We start from the raw sequence: 23,551 nt of genomic DNA, 5'->3' as shown, positions 1-23,551 counted from the left end.
ATGCAAGACAGGAGGGAGGATCTGGATTAGGAAGCTTTTTCTGCTCCAACCTCTTCCTCACTACCTTCCCATAATATCATTGTATGTGAGCCCTTGTGCTGTGGTGATACTGACATTACCCATATGGTGACCCAGCAGCTAGTCTCTCACTGACAGGGGATGGACTCTGGTTTCACCTATACCAGCCTCTTACCCTGCAGGTTGAGCCTTTGGGTTCTTAGGTCAGCAGGACGTAAGTAACGGTCCTGTAGAGCATGCACAGGCACAGTCAGTAGAGAGGCAATGGTCAGTGCAGGCAGCAGACACTTTATTTATTTAATTTATTTAAAGCTTTTTTATACTGGCATTCATGATAGAATCACATCATGCCGGTTTACAAATAACAAGGGGGGTGATAACCTAGAATATTTAACAGGTGACAAGAAGCAAGAAAGTTACAATAAAACAGGGGAAGCAGTAACTGGGAGAAGACAAGAGGCCTGAATAGTTTTTAGGAATAAGAACAAAAAGGAGAACTATTTACATAGTACTGGAATGTAACTTGGTGGTTGTTGCAGTCAACCACCAAGACAAGGAGAAAATAAGTCCAGGCAATGGCTGGGGCAGGCAGAGATCAGTCAATGTCAGGTTCCAGGTAATGTTCAGGGCAGGAGGAGATCAGGCAACATCATGTTCCAGGCAATGGTTGGGATAGGTGGAGCTCATGCATCATCAGGTTCAAGGCAATGGTTAAGGCACAGTTGAACAGTTTGAGGAGAGAGTTGGGTAGGGTGAGGAGAGAAGGTAGGCTCGAATAAGGCAAGGCAGGCTGACATGAGGCAAGGCACTGCAAGGCAGGAAAAACTGTTGCCGAAGCATCGGCTAGGAATGTGGCTGGGGTTTAAATCCCCAGCCCACACAGATGACATCTACTGGCACCACTTCCTTCTATCTCCCATAGGACCTTCAAGTTTCAGTTTGTGCCTATGGAGAATCAGGGAGGAGGAAATATGGTGGCATCCTGCTGTAAGCAGCATCCCAGGATGAGTGAGGTTGGCCACAAAACCATCCTGTGGTCAGCCAAACGATACATATATGTTCTCTGCATGGGAGGGGAGGGGCTAGAGAAGTAATCAGAGGACTGTTTTCTGCTGAGTAAAATTCATTGAGAGGATTGCAAACTGGTTAAAAGTTAGGAAACAGAGAGAAGGATTAAATGGTCAAATTTCTCTGTGGAAAAGGGTAAACAGTTGAGTGCTTCAGGGATCTGTACTTGGACTGGTGCTTTTCAATATATTTATAAATTATCTGGAAAGGAATATGACGAGTGAGGTAATCAAATGTGCAGACGATACAAAATTATTCAAAGTAGTTAAATCACAAGCAGATTGTGATAAATTGCAGGAGGACCTTGTGAGACTGGAAGACTGGGCATCCAAAAGGCAGATGAAATTTAATATGGACAAGTGCAAAGTGTTGCATATAGGGAAAAATAACCCATGCTGTAGTTACTCGATGTTAAGTTCCATATTAGGAGCTACCACCCAGGAAAAAGATCTAGGCATCATAGTGGTTAATACATTGAAATTGTCAGCTCAGTGTGCTGCGGCAGTCAAAAAAGCAAACAGAATATTAAAAATTATTAGGAAGGGAATGGTGAATAAAACGGAAAATGTCATAATGCCTCTGTATTGCTCCATGGTGAGACTGCACCTTAAATACTGTGTATAATTCTGGTTACCGCATCTCAAAAAAGATTTAGTTGCACTGGAGAAGGGCAACCAAAATGAGAAAGGGGATGGAACTGCTCCTCTATGGGGAAAGGATAAAGAGGTTAGGGCAGTTCAGCTTGGAGAAGACACGGCTGAGAGAGGTCTTTAAGATCATGAGAGGTCTAGAATGGATAGATGTGAATTGTTTATTTAGTCTTTTGGATAATAGAAGGACTAGGGGGCATTCCATGAAGTTAGCAAGTAGCACATTTAAAACTAATTGGAGAAAATTCTTTCTCACTCAACGCACAATTAAATTCTGGAATTTTTTTTGCCAGAGATTGTGGTTAATGCAGTTAGTGTAGCTGGATTTAAAAAAGTTTTGAATAAGTTCTTGGAGGAGACATCCATTAACTGATATTAATCAAGTTGACTTAGGGAATGGCCTCTGCCACTACTGGCATCAGATGCATGGGATCTTGGTACTTGCCAGGTACTTGTAGCCTGCATTGGCCACTGTTGGAAACAGGATGCTGGGCTTGGTGGACCCTTGGTCTGACCCAGTATGACAATTTCTTATGTTCTTATTGCATAAGTCCTGTGTGCTCATGGCTAAAGAAAAGTACAGGAAGTTGGAAAAGGGGAAAGCAGGCTGAGGCCAGGGAAGAGGAAGAGTGCTGAGGTTCCTTCAAGGGAAAGAATGAGAGCATGGGGATTGGGCTTGAGGATGGAAGGGAGAGTGCTGGGTTCATCCCTGAATTATTATATTTAATAATTTTATTAATGATGCTGATTATTTGTCATGCTATGCAGGGAGTCTTCTTTTTAACTTCATATTAGGTTGCTATAGTAACTATCCAGAAAGAACAGTGTATGCCCTGCTGGAAAATTAGATTTTTGCAGTTCAATTTGATAAAGAAGACCTTGGAGTTTAATTGTTTACATGCTGCTGAGCTAACCGCATTCCATACCAGGAGTCTATTTCTTCCTTGTGGATCAGTTTGCTAAGATAACTGTAAACAAAGAAGCAGATAGTGTGTGAACTGCTGGCAGTATGATTGAAATCCCACTGTTAGTGACATGTTGATGTATCTTTATGTCCACTCCATTTGTTTGCATCCCAAGGTGATGAATAGTGAGGACTGGAGCTGCATCGCTTTTGGGACTACTTAACATAGGCAAGTGGCTATAGTTGTAGTGAATGCCAGATATGGTTGTCAGGTACAGAGACACTATGCACTTTTAAATCCAAGTGAAATGGATGGGACCTAGATGACTGAAGGATGATATATTTGATGTGTTCCCTGGTGGGAAAGCAGGCTGATACAGACGCTGAGAGATAGGAGTGGATATGAATAAACAGCGTGATCTGGATTCATGAATTTTAAGCCTGATGAAGAAATGGTGGGACTGACACGTTGGCTAGGTATTTAAGTATTATTAAATTTATGTCTGTTTCATTTTTAAAGGAGAGGAATCATGCATGCTTTTAGTCAAATCATATTAATTGAATGTATTAAAATAAAGGCATCAGGTTCTTGAGAGGAAGGAGATCAAATAATAACCTTTACCACTTACACATCTAATAATGTTAAAATATAGCAAAACCTTTAAGATGTTAAAAATAAGTATAAAGGAGCAATTATCAAAGGTCAAGTTTAGTAATGCATGCATACAATAGGGGACAAACCACATACTTCAATACAATCTACACATTAAACATATTCAGACTGTGCAAGAAAGCAACAGAGGTCTATTCAATGATTAATTCTGCATGCTTACTAATAGGGTGTGCCAGGGATATTTGAAGTGTATATTCATACAGCTCATTTTCAATATGTACTAAGTGCAGATATCAATTATCAACATCATTTTACCTGCATGCATTCATTTGTACCAGGCATTTATTTAACAGGTATGGGGAAGCACACTTTTTTGTTCCTGCACTTGATGACTGATAGTATGGTGTTTGGTGGTTTGTGTGTTCCAACAATGAATTCTCATGAGGTAGCATCTATAAATGGCTTTGTTTTCCTCATTTCTTGAGAGGACTGCACCTCAGATATAAACCAGGATAAGTTGTGATTTCAATCTCTGACTTTTACTGCTAGTATACTTCTTAACACTTATTTTGTGCCAAAGACAGCTACCATCTGGAACTCAGAGTGTATAATACATACAGGCAACGGAAAATGTCATAATGTCTCTGTATCGCCCATTGGTGAGACCACACCTTGAATACTGTGTACAATTCTGGTCGCTGCATCTCAAAAAAGATATAGTTGCGATAGAGAAAGTACAGAGAAAGGCAATCAAAATGATAAAGGGAATGGAACAGCTCCCCTATGAGGAAAGGCTGAAGAAGTTGGGGCTGTTCAGCATGGAGAAGAGATGGCTGAGAGGGGATATGATGTAGGTCTTTAAGAGGTCTTGAACGAGTAGATATGAATCAGTTATTTATTTACACTTTCAGATAATAGAAGGATGAGACCAGGGGGTATTCCATGAAATTAGCAAGTAGCACATTTACGACTAATCAGAGAAAATTCTTTTTCACTCAATGCACAATTAAGCTGTGGAATTTGTTGCCAGAGGACGTGGTTAATGCAGTTAATGTAGCTGGGTTCAAAAAAGGTTTGGATAAGTTCTTGCAGGAGAAGTCTATTAACTGCTATTAATAAAGTTTACTTAGCTGATAGCCACTGCTATTAATTGCATCAGTAGCATGGGATCTTCTTGGTGTTTGGGTACTTGCCAGGTTCTTGGGACCTGGTTTGGCCTCTGTTGGAAACAGGATGCTGGGCTTGATGGACCCTTGGTCTGACCCAGCATGGTAATTTCTTATGTTCTTATGTTCTTAACATATCAAATGCTTAGAAGTTCTTTTAATTGAGTCAGTACTCAATATAATTGGGACTATTGCTGAATCTTGCTACCACATTTTGTTGGTCTCTGATTGCATCTCTTGTTATACGTAGTATAGAATAGTCACTTCTTACTAACATTTGCATTAGTATTTATTTATTTATTTGTTGAGTTTTTTTATACCGTCATTCGGTAGAGCCATCATAACGGTTTACAGATTATGTATAATTAGTAGTTAACGGTTTATAGCTTATGTATAACTTAGTAGTTAAACAACAGTAAAAACTAAGGGGTAGATTTTCAGACGAGCGCGAATAGCCTACTTTTGTTTGCGCTCCAGGCGCAAACAAAAGTACGCTGGATTTTAGTAGATACGCGCGTAGTCGCGCGTATCGGCTAAAATCCTGGATCGGCGCGCGCAAGGCTATCGATTTCGTATAGCCTGCGCGCGCCGAGCCGCGCAGCCTACCCCCGTTCCCTCCTAGGCCGCTCCGAAATCGGAGCGGCCTAGAAGGGAACTTTCCTTTGCCCTCACCTTCCCCTCCCTTCCCCTACCTAACCCACCCGCCCGGCCCTGTCTAAACCCCCATCCTACCTTTGTTGGGGGATTTACGCCTCCCAGAGGGAGGCGTAAATCCCCGCGCGCGAGCGGGACTCCTGCGTGCCGGGCCGCGACCTGGGGGCGGGTACGGAGGGCGCGGCCACACCCCCGGACCGCCCCGGGCCGTAGCCACGCCCCCGTACCCGCCCCCAAAACGCTGCCGACACGCCCCCGCAACGCCGCACGCTCCGGCCCCGCCCCCGACACGCCTCCCGACACGCCCACTCCGAAAACCCCGGGACTTACGCGAGTCCCGGGGTTCTGCGCGCGCCGGTGAGCCTATGTAAAATAGGCTCACCGGCGCGCAGGGCCCTGCTCGCGTAAATCCGCCCAAAACCGGGCGGATTTACGCGAGCAGGGCTCTGAAAATCTGCCCCTAAGTGAACAGTACATATTTTTCTTTGCAGTTGTGAAACAGCAAACTAATGTTAACAGTAGTAGATATGAAAAAGTTTCAAGTTCAGGAAGCATTACAAGGTTGGAAAGGAGGGAGATGAGGTTCGGGGAGCAGGGAAGGAGTAATGCAGTCTTTGTATTTTTACTCTTTACCACCACTCCTGGTTTTTTATTGTCAAGCTTTAATTTCAGTTCAAATGGGAATGTGCCAAATGATCACAACTTCTTCATTCTTTGCAATTCCATCAGGGTCATGTACCAGTGTTTTATTGAAACAGCAATGTTATAGTATTTACACAATTTCAAATAGATGAGATGTGCTATCTTTTGGCATCGTTTTATAAACTATACAGGCTTTCTGACTTCTTTGCACCCAGTAACAAGATTTATAACCATTTCTAATTCTGTGCTGAAGAATTTACATTTGTCTATTTTGCTATTGTGCCCCTCTCACACCACTAAAGTCTGTTCTATGGGTTTAATGGAGAATTTTCCATGAAGGGGAGATTCTGGGAAGTGTGTAGTTAGCTACTAAGTGATGGTGGGTGCTCCCCCCAAAGGGGGTGGGTCTGATGTAGAATAGAAAAATGCTTTCCATGAGGCAAAAGGAGGCACAGAGGTGAAGTAGAAGGATTTCTGAAACTGAGGAGCTTTAAGTCTTGGAACTTAACCCTTGAAGACTTCAGGGCTAGAGATCTGCTGAGGAAGTTACTGGAGGAGCAGTCAATAGCTCCCTCTAATATGTCTGATGACCATCCAGGAGGATAAGGTTCCCGACATCTAACAGGCCACCAATCCTGCCTGGGGAAGCTTACGGTTGGGGAAGTGCTGTAAGAAAAGAAGTTTTTCTTTCTGGTTCTTCAGCAGAATCTTAAGGAAGATATAGATCTTGTTGGGGAGCTGAAGAGGAATTAATATCTATACGATTTCTGCTTCAGTAATTGAGAACAAACTACTGTGAGTAACAGTGGTAAAGGGTTTTTGTTTTTGGACTGAGAAGCTGTCTTTCATTTCAATTGTTGGACTGTGTTTTTTCAACTTTTTTTTTTCATTTGCTTTTCTGACTTCCTGAACTGTGAAATTGAAATGCTGCAATAAATTATTTTTCCTGTTGTTTGGAACAACGATCTTGGGGTGGACTCCTGATTTCATAGGTAGCAATGGCTATTCCCCATTGTAAAAATCACTTTGTTGGGGCTACAGTGGAGTTTTATAAACTCATGCAGTCAATGAAGATGACCTTGGAGAAGGGGGAAGGAGGGCTACACTATTTTTTATACGCTTGCTGTAAACCATGTTGTCTGTAGTCCATTGTTTTGTACTGGCATTATTAATCTCTCATCTCTAGGTTAAAGTTCACCTCTCTTTAACCATTCCAGTATAAGGTTTTGCCCTACATGTGATTGTTAAAAAATCTTCTTGCACAGTAACTCCTGTTGTGTTTGTGCATTTGCCACATAGTTTTCCTTGTTTGCTGATCCAGTTTTCTTCTTTGCATGAGCTGGCAGATTTTCCCTATGTCTTTCCCTTTTTGAAATGCTTGTCCAACTTTGAGATTGTTTGTAGCCATTTCCCAGAGCCATAGTTAGCCTATGGCCAATATGGCCTTGGCCAAAGAGCCATCCAACAAGTACCCCATTGCATGAGAAGCATCAGCCTCCTCCTACCTCCACCCATCCCTGGAGTGAGAAGCAGTGTGGCCGATAGAGCCGTGAAAACCAACGGCCCCCATGGGGCTGTGAGAAGCATCAGCCTCCTTCTCCCTCCCACTGTCCCAGCAGTGAAGAGCAGTGAGGCCCATGGAGTTGCCCAAAACGACAGCATATGAATCTTTTTCCCCACTCCATCAGTGAGTAACAGCATGGCCTACATGGCTGCGAGAAAAATTAGCCTCCCCCCTCCCCAACAGTGAGGAGCATTGTGACTCATGGGACAGTAAGAAGCAATAGCCTACTCCTCCCCCACAGCAGTGAGGAGCAGAGCAGCCCAAGGGGTCCAAAAAGCAGTCGCCTCCCTCTGCATGCTCCAGCCCCCCCCCCCCCCCCCCCCCACACAGAAACAGGAGCAGCACACCTGGAGAGTAGAAAAATCAGGAAAAGTCTGGTGGGCCCTGAGGACTGAAGAGGGAGGCTGCTGCTACTGCCCCTTGTGCTTCCAGAGGAGAAAATAAAGAGTGGGTTTGTTTGTGTATGATTGAGCATGTGAGAGAGACAATGTATGAACGTGCATGTGTTTATGTGTATATGATTGAGCATGTGAAAGAGAACATATGAATGTGTGTGTGTGTCTGTGTGTATATGATTGAAAATGTGAGAGACAGCATATGAGCGTGTGTGTATAACTGAGCATGTAAGAGTGTATAAGAGTACGTGTGTATGCGTATATGATTGAGAATGTGAGAGAGTGTATAAGTGTGAGTGTGTTTGTGTGTGCATGATTGAGCATGTGAGAGAGAGCATATGAACATGTATGTGTGTGCATGGCTGAGCACGTGTTTGCGATTGGGTATATAAGAGAGAGAGTGAACTTGTGTATGTGTATGTGTGTGTGTGTGTGTATGGATAAGCATGACAGCAAGAGTGTATGAGCATGTGTGTGTATATATATAATTGAGCATGAGAGAGAGAACAAATGAGCTTGTGTCTGTGTGTGTATATAGTTGAGGAATTGAGTAAGTGTGTGAGTGAGCATGGAGAAACTTTATATGCAACAACCCCCTCTACTCTCCCTGCAAATCTATGACAATCTCAGGGCATCTAGAAATTAAACTTCCCCAGTTATTGAAAGCAGGGGATCAGAGAAACTGGAAGACAGGCAACAATACTGGAAAGCTAAGAGAAACTGGGAACGTAGTCAAGAATGCAAATATCCAAATGGAATTAAGTATAACTAATGGAGGGTCAAGACTTTTTTAAAGATATGTTAGTGATAGAAGGAAGTACAGATGTGGCATTGTAAGACAGAGATGAAGGGGAGGAATATGTAGAGGCTGATGAGGAAAAAGCAAAATTGCTTAACAAATATTTCTGTTCGGTGTTCACTGTAGAAGGGCTTGAAGCAGGACCACATAAAATAAACAAAAATAAGTTTGGAAGTGAAGTAAAACTCAAATTAATTTTCAGAACAGTATGTTCATAAGAACCTAACTAAACTTAAAGTAGATAAGCTATAGGGCCAGATGGACTACATCAGAGAGTATTCAGGGAAGTTAGGGAAGTCCTGGAAACTCTTCAGGCTGATCTTTTCAATGCTTCTTTAGAGCTGGGGGTAGTTCCGGATGATTGGAGAGGGATGGATATGGTTCATATTTAAAAAAATGGAAGTAAGGAGGAGGCTGGTACTACAGACTGGTTAATGGTGAGCAAATTAATGGAATCACTGCTAAAACAGAAGAGAGTGCAATTTCTGGAATATGATGACTTGTATGATTTGAGGCAACATGGTTTTACTAGAGGTAAATCTTGTCAGATGAACCTGATCAATTTCTTTGATTGGTTGACTGACCAGAGAGTGGGATCAAGGAAGAACTCTAGACTTAGTGTACTTGGTTTTTGGTAAGGTCTTTGAAACAGTTCTGCACAGGGTACTTATAAATAAATTAAGCGCCCTTTGATGGAACCTAGAGTAACTGACTGGGTTAGAAACTGGCTGAGTGAGAGACAACAAAGGGTACTGCTAAATAGAGTTTACTCTGAGGAGGGGTTAATACTAGTAATCTGCCTCTGGGATCAGTCCTAGGACCAGTTCTTTTCAACAGTTTCATGAGGAACATAGTGGAAAGTTTATTGAGAAAGATTTGCCTTTTTGCTGATGATACAAAAATTTTCAGCAGGGTAGACACCCAGGAAGTTGTGAAAAACATAAGGAAGGATATAGTGAAGCTAGAGGAATGATCTAAATACTGGCAACTAAGATTTAATGCTAAAAAATGCAGAGTAATGTATTTAGGATGCAAAAACCCAAGGGAAAGATACAGTATTGGAAGTGAAATTCTTCTAAACATGCAAGAAGAATGGATCTGGGGGTAATTGTATCTGATGATAGCAAAAGCCAGAAAGAGGCTTGACTGCATAGGGAGATGAATGGTCAGCAGAAAAAGGGAGGAGATATTGCCCCTGTATGGGTCCCTGGTGAGACCTCATTTGGAATTCCGTGTACAATTCTGGAAAATGCACCTTCAAAAGGATATAGACAGGATGGAGTCGGTCCAGAGGGTGGTTACTAAAATGATCAATTATCTTTGTTCTAAAGCACATGGGGATAGACTTAAAGATCTAAGTATTTATACCCTAGAGGAAAGGCGAGAAAGGGGAGATATGATAGAGACATTTAAATAACTCAAAGGTTTCCATGCACATGAGGGTAGCCTCTTTTAACAGAAAGGAGGGTCTAGAATGAAGGATCATGAGATGAGGGTGCCTGGGGAGTAATTTTAGGAAATATTTCTTTACGGAGAGGATACTGGATGCATGGAATGGCCTGCCAGTGGAGGTGGTAGAGACAAAATAAATACAGGGGATCTCTGAGGGAGTGATGGGAACTGTATAGCTAGATAAATAGGATGGATGGGCATACTGGATGGGCCAGATGGGCAGACTAGAGGAGTCAAATGGTCTTTTACTGACATCATGTTTCTATGTTTCTATTATGTTTTATCCTTATTAGTTTTACTTATTGGTTGTTTTTTGATGTATCAACTGTTTTGAAATATTTTATTGGCATTTGGATACGTTTCATATGTGTTTTTAATTATTAGATGTTCTATTTGTAATTTTTTGGAAATATTAATAATTTTCTTTTGCAAAATTCTTTTTATTTAATCAGTAAGGTAATTGTGCAATATGTCCTTCAACAACATTGAACCATCATGGGAACATGTTTCCTGCACAGCAGTGTGGTAGCTCGAGCAAGAAATGGCTTGATAATAGCCAGAGGAAACATCAAGTAGACTCTGGCTGTAACTTCAATGCACTTTATTTAAAGTGGATTTAACTCAAACAAATTGGCAGCACACCTTCACTTCAGGAGTTACACCAAAACAATATAGCTCTCCTTATTTCAGGTATGGCACAAACCTTTAGTTAGGGAAGGTCCTTGCAATCGGTAGCGCTCTCTCTCTCTCAGCTTCCCAGGTCTCATCTAGCTCTCTCCACCCTGCCAACTTAACCCTTGGCTAAGGGAAACTCCCCTGGACCAGAATCCCTTGCAGTGGGAATCCTTAAGGAGGACCAGGACAGATACCTGTGACAGGTCCTTTAAGGTGGTTTGAGGGAGTTTCTAATGGATTCCCTCACAAGCAGTGAAAACACAGCATTAGGGACAGTATCATTAGAAACAGTGTTCCCAAACTTAAAGTATACATTATACCACTAGGCTTTGATTTTTTTTTTACTTATTAATCCCCCCATTCATTCAAACTCACAACTGCTTCTTTCATACTCTCTTCACACACACCACGGACACATTTGGTCAATCCCTCCTTGATTACTGCTTCCCCCCCCCCCCCCCCCCCCCCCCCCCCCCCCCCCCCCGCTATTTTTCCCCATTCATACCTCACTCATAGCAATTTATCCCCTATGGGGAGACAAGCAGGATAAAATAGAGTTGTCAGGTTACTGCATAAAAAATACATGAATAAAATATATTCATTCTTTTTACTTTCAAGGACTAGGTTCCCTGCATTCAGCATACTGTCCCCAATTAACAAAATAGCACAGGATGAGCATGTTATTCTGGGTAACCAGGTGTAGTTTTTTGAAAAAGGACTTCCACGCTTCCACATATTTTTTTGCAACTTTACATTTAGCCACCTTTGAATCCAACCATTCCATCTGCATGACCATGGACATTTTTGATTGCCACAGATGAATGGTAGGTACAGCATCCCGTATCCAGGTGAAAAGGATGCAGTGGCAGGTAAGTAAGTAATAAGGGTAATAAAATAATGAAGGTAAATTCCAGGTATTAGATTTAATAAATTAATAATAAAAAATACCTGGTGACATTTACTCATTGTGAGGCAGCACCCCTAGTGTCACCTTGTGAGCATCTGCAGGACCAGGCAGGGAGCCTGGTCCTCTTTAAATCCCCTAAAGTGAGAATGGCTATGATGGGACCCTGCTGGGTGGGAGGTGCTTGGAGAGTGTGCCCAACACAGGGGAGGATAAGTTGCTGCGCCAGCGGGAAGAGGATGGGCCCCGTGGATCAGGGATCGGGAGCTCCAGGTCCTGTCTGAGAGTGGGAGCTCCAGACCCCTCTGGGAGAGGGTAGGCAGACTTCTGGGAAGTGCCTGAGAGAGAGTTATTGTGGAGAACAAGCAGACTTCTGGGAAGTGCTTATTAAGTTGAGACTAGAGAGTAGTCTTTGTGTTTGCAAGTGTGTTTGCCAATCCTGATTGTGTTGTGTGGCACTGTAAATAAATGCATTGAAGTTTCAGCAGAGTCTGAGTGTGATTCCTCTGGCTCTATCCAAGTCCTTTACCATTCAAGTGCCACAGTCACTAATTCAAATACAATTTATTCAAAAGCTTTTTTTGATAACAAATCACATACTAAAGACCATTACAAAACATATACTTCTTTTGCACATACAGTTTGCCACATTCATTACATCAATCAATCAGTCCTCATATACAATTACACTATAAAAATATCGTAATTAACAAAATTTATACAACTACATATGGATACTTACATCACAACAAATATATTCATTTTATATAATGGCACGCTAAAAGTACCTAAAATGCCCCAAATACATTCATCACAACAATTGTATTTAATTTATTAATAGTACAATTTATTAACAGCTCTTTAACAATATCAGCTATATGTTTGACTTGGGTTGTCTTCAGCACTTTAGTCGGATTTAAGATATCTACATTTTGGGCTTTATTGACCTGAACCACATAAGCTATGATGTGTCCGCGCATTACTGCCTTACCTGTCTCCCACACCAAAGAGGCAGCAAGGTCGGGAGTGGTGTTAGTATCTAGATAGTAAGATCATTTTTCTTTTAGGTATGCATGAAAAGACTCAGCGTGAAACAGTTCCGGGCTTATTCTCTAGGAGAATGTCATGCGATGAGAGTCCCCCAGATCCATCCCAAATGAAACGGTGCATGATCAGAGATGGAGATAGTACCTATCAAGGACTCCTGGACCCTAGAAAACACCACCTCAGAAATTAAGAAATAATCAAGCCTCACGTAAGTTTTGTGTGGATTAGAAAAAAAAGTGAAGCCTTGCTCCCAGTGTGGTCCTCCAAACATCTAACAACCCCAGCTCTTTACACAGAAAATTCACTCCCAGACCCTCATTCCCCACTCTTGGTCTCTTTCGTGGGCATGCAATCAACTTCTCTGATGCCCCACTGTGTTAAACTCTCCCCCAACTACTAGTGTATACTCTGGAAAAGCTAGTAACAGCCATTATAGCCACAAAAAAATCATGCAAGTAAATATTTGGGGCATATAAATTACAGAAAACAATCTTTGGATGGTACAGCATGTCTAGTACAATTACGTGCCTGCCTTCGGCATCCTGGAAATGGTGGTCAACCTAGAAGGGTATTTGCTTGTGGATTAGAATTATTACACCTCTCTGTTGGCTCAAGAAGAAAGTGTAGAAGCACTGGCCAGCCCATTCACACTTTAATTTAGCATGCTTCATGTCAGTCAAGTGTGTCTCCTGTAAGAACACAATCTTTGATTGTAACTGCCTAAACATATTCAGCAGCGTTTTGTCTTTCACTGGTGAGTTGATCCCATCAACATTTAACATTGTTACCCTAATCTTCACCATGTCTCTCCCTCACCATTAGAGAACAGCAACCATGCTCCACAGAGCATGATATACTAGGAAGTGAGCCCCAGAAGTCTTCCAGTCTGGACTTCAGGGCACTTGTTTTTAACCTGTTTGTACTCACACCAAAGCATACAATATCAGTCAACTTGACAGGTGAAAAAACGCCATTGTTATGTGGCTCCCCAAGCATAGCTGCATTTGATATCACATTCACCTTTTCATTCAAGACTTTTCATACTTGTACACATAATCGCACACATTCTCCAAGGGACCACTACCCCCAGTCTCTATCTCCTCCCTCTGAGGTGTGCCAAAAACACCTCCTCATGGTTATAATATTCTATTATTTATGAACTCTTCATTTAAACTTTCACTTAAATCTGTTGTTTGAACTCAAGATCTCAACCTGACACATTAAGTCCCACCACATCCTTCCCAAACAGGCAAGGTCTCGCTCAGGTGGTTATCCTGGAATAGCCAGCAAATATATAGGCCTTTGTTTGCAATCACTCATATTGCTCTCTGACATCTTCAAAGGCATGCATAAAACAAGGGATTATTTAGAACTCAAATCAAATAGGTTCATGGAAGGATGGGGTGTAGCATAGCACAGGTATCCATTGTGAAACAAAACTTTATGTATAGCCTTGTTGCAGAACAAAATAAACAAACAAACTCTTATGCTCAATTTCCAGTACATGCGATCTTTTGAACAGCATCTCGCATTGGTTGCGATATCTTTTTACTCGGCATATCCATTAAATCGGTACCTTACTAGATGCATATTCCTTTACTGCTTTTGAATCTGCTAGCGATTATGGCAATAACTACTACAGGGCACCCTTTGATATATCCAGTGAGGCTAGAAATGCAGTTCTTTCAGCTTTCATTGTGAAAAACAGCACTCTGTTGTTGTATTGCACCCGGAGCTTAGCCGAGAACAGTAAGAGAATCTGATGCATCTTTGGTATGGCTCTGTGCAAGATAGTAATCTCTTTTCTCTGGGCTGCCACATGGGCAGAAAATGTAATGAAAAGAAGAAACTTACTGCCCAGATATTCTACATGCTCTTGCTGTCAATATGGCCTAAGGAGCTTAGTTTTATGGAACCACTTTAATATGCATGCTATCACTGGCCGCGATTTCCCATCTTTTTCTGGTATCAGCCCACGTGGTGCTCCATCTTGCAGTGAATTTGATCTTCCGGTGCAGCTAGGCCCAGACCATCAAGGAGACATTTTTCTACAAATATATATAATTCTCCTTCTCACATCTTGTCAGGAAGTTCCACTATTTTGATGCTATTGTGTCTGTTTCTGTTTTCCTGATCCTCAATGCGATCTAAAGGAACAGCATTTTTTCCTGTAGCTCAGTAATATGCCATTCACATTCCACTAACCTGTCATTTTGCAACAATATGTGCCACGCTGCATGATCCAGTCGCTTCATATGGCCTTTCAGGCTGCCTTTTATCTCTTCCATAGCAGCTTGTATGTTGTTTGAAATTTATTGGAGAACTTCATCTGAAGTATTAGCTACAATAGCTAGGACTTTTTCACCACTGTTGGATGCCACCATTTTCATTTCAGTGGTTTTCTTTTCGCAGCAGTAGCAAGGTGTTTTTTTTTTTTATCATAACCTCACTCAAAATATAATTGCACCAGCGGATTTGTTAAAGGCAGAAGAGGGTAGAGTTTTGTGATTTATCGAGGAGATGTACTGGAGCTCTTACCCCCAACATTCTATCAGACATGAGTAATAACTGGAAGTGCTATAATTTTTATTAGTATGGTTTTGCTATTATGATTTATATTTCTTGATTTTATTGCTTGATATTTTATGAGGAATGGTGATGTTTCTGTTTTTCCATAATTGAACTGCAAATAGATTCTGGCTTGTTGTAGCGATTAGGACTGTCAAAAGTTTCTGACATGTCACATTACTAATTCAGGAGTTACCATATAGAAGAAATAAAAAATCTTAAAACTAAAAGACTTGTCCAAGTGAAGTTTATGTGCACTTGTGGTATCCCTTATCTAGCTACGACTCTGCCATTTCCTTTCATACTTTTTGAGTATTTGCATCTATTGATGCTGTTAAATATGCAGGGGGTGGGCTATACTATGAGTAGCCTAGTGGTTAGAGCAGTGGGCTATAAACCAGAAGACCATGGTTCAAGTCTAAGTGTCACTCCTTGTGACCTTGAGTAAGTCACTTTACTCTCTATTGCCTCAAATGCAAACTTAGATTATAAACCCTCTGGGGATAGAGAAATACCTACAGTACCTAAATGTAATCTGCTTTGAAGTGCTGAAAAAAGTGTGAAAAACAGAATATAAAAATCTAAAATAAATAAACTATCTAGATTTAAAATGTGAATCAGAGGAGGCAGAAGCAGGAGGGGATACCCATTAGAAAGGGCATATTTGGCTAGGATGTAACTTTTGGGTCAGATTTTAGTACCTAAACACGATTTTATAACATGCACGTGCATCCGCGCGCATGTTATAAAATCCGGGGTCGGCGTGCGCAAGGGGGTGCACACTTGTGCACCTTGCGCATGCCGAGCCCTAGGGGAGCCCCGATGGATTTCCCTGTTCCCTCCGAGGCCGCTTCGAAATCGGAGCGGCCTCGGAGGGAACTTTCCTTCTGCCCCCCACCTTCACCTCCCTTCCCCTACCTAACCTACCCCCCAGCCCTTCATAACCCCCTCCCCCCCGACCTTTATTTTTCAAGTTGCACCTGCCTTCGGGCAGGCGTAGGTTGCGCACGTCAAGTGCCGGCGCGCGATCCCCCAGCCTAGAGGCCCTACGGATGCCTCTGGCCACACCCCCCCCCCCGACCACCCCCCCCCCCACCCCTTTTTTGAAGCCCCAGGACCTATACGCGTCCTGGGGCTTGCGCGCATTGCCGGGCCTATGCAAAATAGGCCCGGCGCACGTAAGGCTTTTAAAATCTGCCCCTTTGGGTTTATGTGACGAGCACATGTTCATTAGACATAGATTTGACAAACAAATTTCTTCTTCAGAGATTAAAGGGGAATTTGGAGAGTCAAATGTTGAGATACTATGTGCTAACTGTTGATTTAATGTCACCACAACATTAGCCTTTCTAGCTGCATGCATGCAGCTTTCAGATTGCTGTGAGGGTGGGCACTACAGGGATTATCGAATCAGCCATTAGTCATTGTTTGGCTGAACACTTATTTATGCTATTCTTAGGAGAAATGATCAATATAATCAATATACAATAAAAACTCCATTATCTAGTGATGTGTGTGTGTGTGTGTGTGTGTGTTGGGGGGGGGGGGGGGGGTATGGACAGAATGATAGGAAGGGAGGCATTGGATTAAGAAGCAGAGTAGTTTTTTATTATCTGGTCTTTGTGCAGTCTAACCTCATCCCCTCCCCTAATGTTTCCTGCAAGGGACAGGAGACAAGGGGAGATGACAGGATGGAAAAGGCTTGATTACAGAGCAGAGTAGCTCTTCTCTAATCTGCTCTGTTCACTCTTGCATCACCTCATTTCCTCCTTTTCCCTTCATGCTGCTGCCTGGGAGAGGAGGGGCTGGAGCAGGCAGCAAACAGCTCATAGATTACCAGCATATTTCATTAAACATGACCCCATATTTTCTATGAATTTTAGACAATAGAGCTTTTAATGCATTTCTTTTCCTTGTGAAATACAACACTCAACGCAAACCTTGAGAAAATTTTATGATGTAGCTAATACTCATACTCTAAGATTAATTTTGATAAGTGATGTGCCTTTATTTGAAATAAAATAGTAAATGCCAATGACATTATCTATTTCAAGTCATTATGTTTTCGAAATGGAATGAAAGAAAAACTAACAACATTTGTTTGGCTTTCTTGGTTTAGTGTTGAAAAAAAAAAAAGCATTTGGAAAAAACAAACCATTTGCTGCAGCCTTGCATTCTGGTCTGACATGGAAGCCAGAGATTGCCCTGAGGTTTCCCCACAGCCTGCCCCACAGCCTGCCCCTGATCTTGCTCCAAAGCCTGCAAGCCTCTAGGGCCAGAACTACCCCAGCCTCATCTTACCCCTTATGTGGGGGTTCTGGGCAGTAAGAGGGGCAGGAGGGATGCACACTCACTTCCTGCCACCTCGACCATCTCTTTAAAATGGCACCAGTTGACCTTAAGACTTACACCATTGTAACTCCGTGCCGGCTGGTGGTATTTTCTTGTATAACCATATGTTTGTATGGTTGTAGAAAAAATGGTGCTGGCTGGCTTTGAGAGTAGCACCATTTTGACATCACTAAGGTGCCATCTCAGAGCCAATCAGTGCCATTTTAAAGAGACAACTGAGGGGACCAGAGGCAAGTGGGCATCCCTCCTTTCTTTTATATTACCTAGAACCCTCACAAATGGGGTAAGTGGGGGCTGGAGTGGCTCCCTGCCCTGGTACCAGCACCATTTTCAGGGCTGGGTCCTGGAGGCTTCCTCCTGGTTTTTTTGTTTTTTTTTAACGTTTATTTCATTTTGGTAAAGGAACCAAAACTAAATAAACATTAAATGGATTGATACTTGCAGGGAAAAGAACTCCAAAAACAAAACAAAAAAACCCCCAAAAAACCCTGAAACAAAATGTTGGGGGCTGCATATTCCTACTGTTGATTAGCAAGGTGGGGGAGGGTTTGCGTATCAAATGTTTTTCTTCTGTTTTCTACCCCTGCCTGCTATACTAGTTGTGAGACAGTTAAATAGATAAATACAAATAAATAGGGTGAGAAGTACTACATGATTTTCACTAATTTCTGTTTGTAAATGGTTTAGAAAATCTGGCCCATTACACTAGAAGCTAAGAGGTAGATCTTTAAAAAGTACGCGCGCGCGTACTTTTGTTTGCTCCGGTTGCGCGAACAAAAGTACGCCGGATTTTATAAGATACGCGCGTAGTCGCGCATATCTTATAAAATCTGGGGTCGGCGTGTGCAAGGCTGTGCAAAATCGGCAGCCTGCGTGCCGAAATCGGAGCGGCCTTGGAGGGAACTTTCCTTCGAATTCTATATCCACGTCGTCATCTTATGCACTTTAATATCAACGATACCAACTGATGCGCTGCTATTTGGATTCGAGAGAGATAAAATTCATGTTGTAGCGATTAGGCTGTGCAGCGCATCAATTGGTATCGTTGATATTAAAGTGCATAAGATGACGACGTGGATATAGAATTGGTTGGTGTATGCAATTCAATACAGTTATACAGAAAGGATACACCGATATATTGGAGACCCTGATGCAGCCCTATTGAAAGAGGGCGAAACTCGGCCAGAGTCGGGCTTGTTTGCACATTCTTGTCTCTACACAATAAAGAAATCCAGATTGGACATTTGGCTGCTTATTCTGTATTTCTGCTCTCACGGCTTTGTTAAGCAGCCTTCCTTGCTGTTTTGTTAGTGAATAAATAACCAGCCACCAAACCAGCTTTGAAAGTTATGCTGGGACTACAACCAGTACAGGTCCTTTATAACTGGTGTTATGAAATTCCAAGTATGACATTCAGCTAGCACTCAGGACTCTGAATATTGGACCAGCTGCAGAAGATGTAATAATTTGCCAGGTAGCCCAACATATAAAGCACTAGCCAAAACTATCTGGTGTTATTCAGCTTGTCTGGTGCATAATTAATTTAAATGTTAAAATCAAAAAAAAGTGGAAAAAATAAATATTATTTCATTTCATAAGTAATTGAACTGCTGTGATTGCATTTTATAGAACGACGGTATACAAATAAATGAAAATGAAATGAAATCATTAACAGAAATCCATAAAATTATATTGAAAGGCTTGTTGTCTGGTGGCAGCAGCAATATATTTGACTTCTCCCATTGGCCAACTCTAGAAAGTGCTACATGCACAGCTGTCTGTGGGAGAGACAGACACTTTGCTTTGTGGAGTAAAATGTGGAAGGAAAATTATGGAAAAATTGGAGGTGATCAATAGTGATTGTTGTTTGTAACTGTTGCTTTGATAATGACTGAACATTTTTTGTCTCTCACATTCATTTTTCATGTTTGTTGCTTTGATTTTTCAGAGTTTCAGACAGGCACGACAGAACAACCAACCAAATGACACAAACCTTTTATATATGCAACCCCTGTAATGGTTGAACCCGGAGGCCATATCTTACATTTCTAATTTTGGATGGAACACTATTATTATGCCATAAGATGTAACGCCAGGGTTCCTCCTTTCAAAGCCATTTGCATTGCTCTTAGTTTTCCCACTTTAAAGTCTTTGCTCACAGCACTGATAATAACAGCATAAGGGAGCATCAAAATCACAACTCAGTGTAACACATGAGGATTGTTTGGTGGTTTCCAACATTCTCTTTTACTGATAAACTGCAAAGTGATCGTTTAAAGTCTTTACAACTGTATACTTCACTTTTAAGATGCTATAAGTGCTTTTTAAGTAAGTTTGTAACTTTTTACAGTCTTTCTTAGCTTTCAGATGCTAAAGTCAATTGAAATAGTTCTTATAAGTACATAAGAAATTACCATCCTGGGTCAGACCAAGGGTCCATCAAGCCCAGCATCCTGTTTCCAACAGAGGCCAAACCAGGCCACAAGAACCCGGCAAGTTCCCAATCACCAACAGGCCAATACAGTAAAAATCGCGGGAGAGCGGGCGAGCGTGGGCTCTCCCGGCGCGCGCACAGGCCACTCTCCTGTGCGAGCGATTCAGTAAATTAATTTATTTAAATTAAGGCCCGTGGTAAAAAGAGGCGCTAGGGACACTAGCGCGTCCCTAGCGCCTCTTTTTAGACAGGAGCGGCGGCTGTCAGCGAGTTTGACAGCTGACGCTCAATTTTCCTGCTGTCGGTTCTCAAACCCGCTGAGAGCCACGGGTTCGGAAACAGGACACCGGCAAAATTGAGCGTCCGTTTTTCAAGCTGCGAGCTGCGGGCCCATTTTAATTTTTTTTTTAAATTTTTAACTATTTGTAACTTTTGGGACCTCCGACTTAATATCGCCATGATATTTCTCTCGGTGCAGAGAGAAATTAACGCCTACCTTTGGGTAGGCGCTAATTTCTGAAAGTAAAATGTGTGGCTTGGCTGCACATTTTACTTTCTGAATCGCACGGGCATAACTAATAGGGCCATCAACATGCATTTGCATGTTGTGGGCACTATTAGTTTCGGGGTGGTTGGACGCACGTTTTTGGCGTGCTATTACCCCTTACTGAATAAGGGGTAAAGCTAGCATGTTGAAAACGCGCGTCCAAATGCGGGTTAACAGTGCACTCCGCCGGAGCGCACTGTACTGTATTGGCCCGCAAGTTACTTGACTTCATCCCTCCCATTGGATATGCAGCAAGTTGGGCACTTCTCCCTCAATGTTGGCGAAGCCTCAAAGCTAGCATTTAAGAATATAGTCATTATCTCCTATCTACTTATTCTCTCTCTCCTCATGCAGTATCAGGGTGATACCTTTCACTCCTCTTCTCCAAATCTTCATTAGTTGTACATCGGCCCTGGATGGGATCCATCTCCTCTCCTCTCTTCCCTTTTTGCCATCTTCCTCTCCATAGGAGGTAAGTCATTTCACCTTGGATCTTGATGATCACTGGTCCTTCTTGCATGAAGTGAACCTCTCACCTTAGACTGGAGCAAAATTAAATAAGCTTAATTGAGTACCAAATGATTGGGCATTCCAAACTTAAATAAATTAATTAAAAGTTAGAGTGGACTATAGGGTAGAAAGAAACTGCCAACCCAAATAAAAAAATCTCCATAGAAGTTTTAAGTTAATAGGAAAGCCAGAGAACAGCTAAGGCATGCTGTCTGTAGAAGAAACACAAGGAAATCCACAAAGGAAAATGGTGATCTGGTTTTATGAACCAGAGGGTTACATCCATTGCTAGCTTCCACATGGGGGAGCTGCAACCCAGGCCACTCTATGTCTTTCCCCACAGCAAATGGTATATTCCTGACTAACTTTAGTAAGGGATTAACAGGATCCCTACATATTTTATTTATTTATTTATTTATTTATGTATTTAAATGCTTTTAAAATATACCGACATTCATAGGACATATCATGCTGGTTCACAATCAACATTGTAAAGGAGGAAGAGGAAATTACAAATAACAGGGAGGGGGGAGGTGGAGCAGTGAAGGAAAAAGGAGAGGATGGGGGTCAGGTGACAGTAAGCGCAGAAGTTGCGGGAAGGAGAAAGGTAGTGAAGTGCTAGGGGAGAGAGAGAAATTGATAGGAACTGTGTTAAAAAAAACTGAGAATAAAAAATTAACAAATTTACAAAATCAGGAATTCCCTAGGATGCATCAACGGATTAGAAGGGGTAAGGGAATTGGAAGTGGCAGTGGAGGGGGTTTAGGTCTGATTGGAGTCAGGGTATGCTTGTAAGAAAAGCCAGGTTTTGATGCCTTTTTTGAAGTTGGGTAAGGAAGGTTCAAGGCGGAGATACGTGGGAAGAGAATTCCAGAGGGAGGGGCCGGCTATGGTAAAGGCTCTCTCTCTGGTAGTTGAGTGGTGTGCTATTTTGAGGGGTGGGATGTTGTAAAGTGCCCGCCGTGGAGGCTCTGGATGGACGATTGGATGTACGGAAACGTGGTGTTTCCTTGAGCCATTCGTGGGTATTTTTGTGAAGCATGTTATGGAGTATTGTAAGGGTTTTGTATTTTATACGGAAAGGGATGGGGAGCCAATGCAGTTCTTTTAAAATGGGTGTGTGATGTGTTCTCTCTTACGAGTGTCTGTGATGATTCGTGCCATGGAGTTCTGCAAGATTTGTAGGGGTTTAATTGTGGCGTAGGGCAGGCCTAGGAGAAGTGAATTGCAGTAGTCTAATTTTGATAGGATTGTGGACTGCAATACAAGGCGAAAGTCTTGAAGGTGGAGGAGGGGTTTGAGCTTTTTGAGGATGTGGAGTTTATAGAAGCCGGTTTTTAGAAGGGATTTGATGTGTGGATGAAAATTAAGGTGTTTGTCTAATACAACACCTAGGTCTCTTATAGATGGCAGGATGGGGAGGGTTGTGGGGGTAGTTTTAGTAGAGGCCTGTGAGGTAACCTCGAGTTTGTTGGAAATGAGGATGATTTCAGTTTTTGCTGTGTTAAGAGCGAGTTGGAGGCTGTCTAAGAGAGAGTTAATGGAGGCAAGACAGGATTCCCAGAAGTTTAGAGTTTCTTGTAGGGTTTTTTGCATGGGGATGAGGATCTGTACATCATCCGCATACATGAAGAAATTGAGACCGAGGTTAGAAAGTAGATAGCAGAGGGGAAGAAGATATATGTTAAAGAGGGTGGAGGATAAGGAGGATCCTTGGGGGACACCCTGGAGGAGGGGTATGCGTGGGGACTCAGAGTTGTCAATGTTGACCAGGTATTCTCTATGGTGAGATATGAGGTAAACCATGATAGTACAGTGCCAGAGATGCCGATTTCTGATAGCCGGGATAGGAGTATTTGGTGGTTGACAGTGTCGAAAGCAGCAGAGATATCTAGTATAGCGAGTAAGAATGAGGTTCCTTGGTCCATGCCTATATGTATGGTGTTGGTGACTGCCAGAAGGAGGTTTTCCGTATTGCGACCTTTACGGAAGCCGAATTGTGCGGGGTGCAGAATGTTGTGGTTTTCGAGGTAGTCAGAGAGCTGGGTATTGACAACCTTTTCAAGTATTTTAGATACAAAAGGGAGGTTGGATATAGGCCGGTAGTTAGAGGGGTCTTTGGGGTCTAAGGTGGGCTTTTTTAGGAGGGGCTTGACTATTGCAAGTTTGAGTGGGTCTGGGACCTTGCCATATGTAAGAGAGCAGTTGATCAAGTCAGATAGAAGTCTGGATATGGATGTGGGAGAAGATAGGAGGGTCTTAGAGGGGATGGTGTCAGCAGAATGGGAAGCAGGTTTCATTCTTTTTAGAATGGTTTCAATTTCAAGGGTAGATGTTTGTTCGAACGTTTGCAGATTGGTTCTGGATGTTTTGGTAGGTAGGTGGAAAGTGGTGGGGGGCTTGGTGGTGAAGCGAAGGAGAATGTTGTCAATTTTATTCTTGAAGAAATTAGCAATTTCTGTGCATTTCTCTTTGGCGTTTTGTTCTGGGGAGAAGGGGCATGGGGGGGCAGTGAGATTAGCAACAAACGTGAAAAGGGCATTTGCATCGAATTGATAATTGTGGATTTTGGCTGCGTAGAAGTCTTTT

This window comes from Rhinatrema bivittatum, chromosome 2 (genome assembly GCF_901001135.1).
Source record: "Rhinatrema bivittatum chromosome 2, aRhiBiv1.1, whole genome shotgun sequence".
NCBI classification, from domain to species: domain Eukaryota; kingdom Metazoa; phylum Chordata; class Amphibia; order Gymnophiona; family Rhinatrematidae; genus Rhinatrema; species Rhinatrema bivittatum.
The sequence above is the reverse complement of the archived record's forward strand: the minus strand, read 5'-3'. Positions refer to the sequence as shown.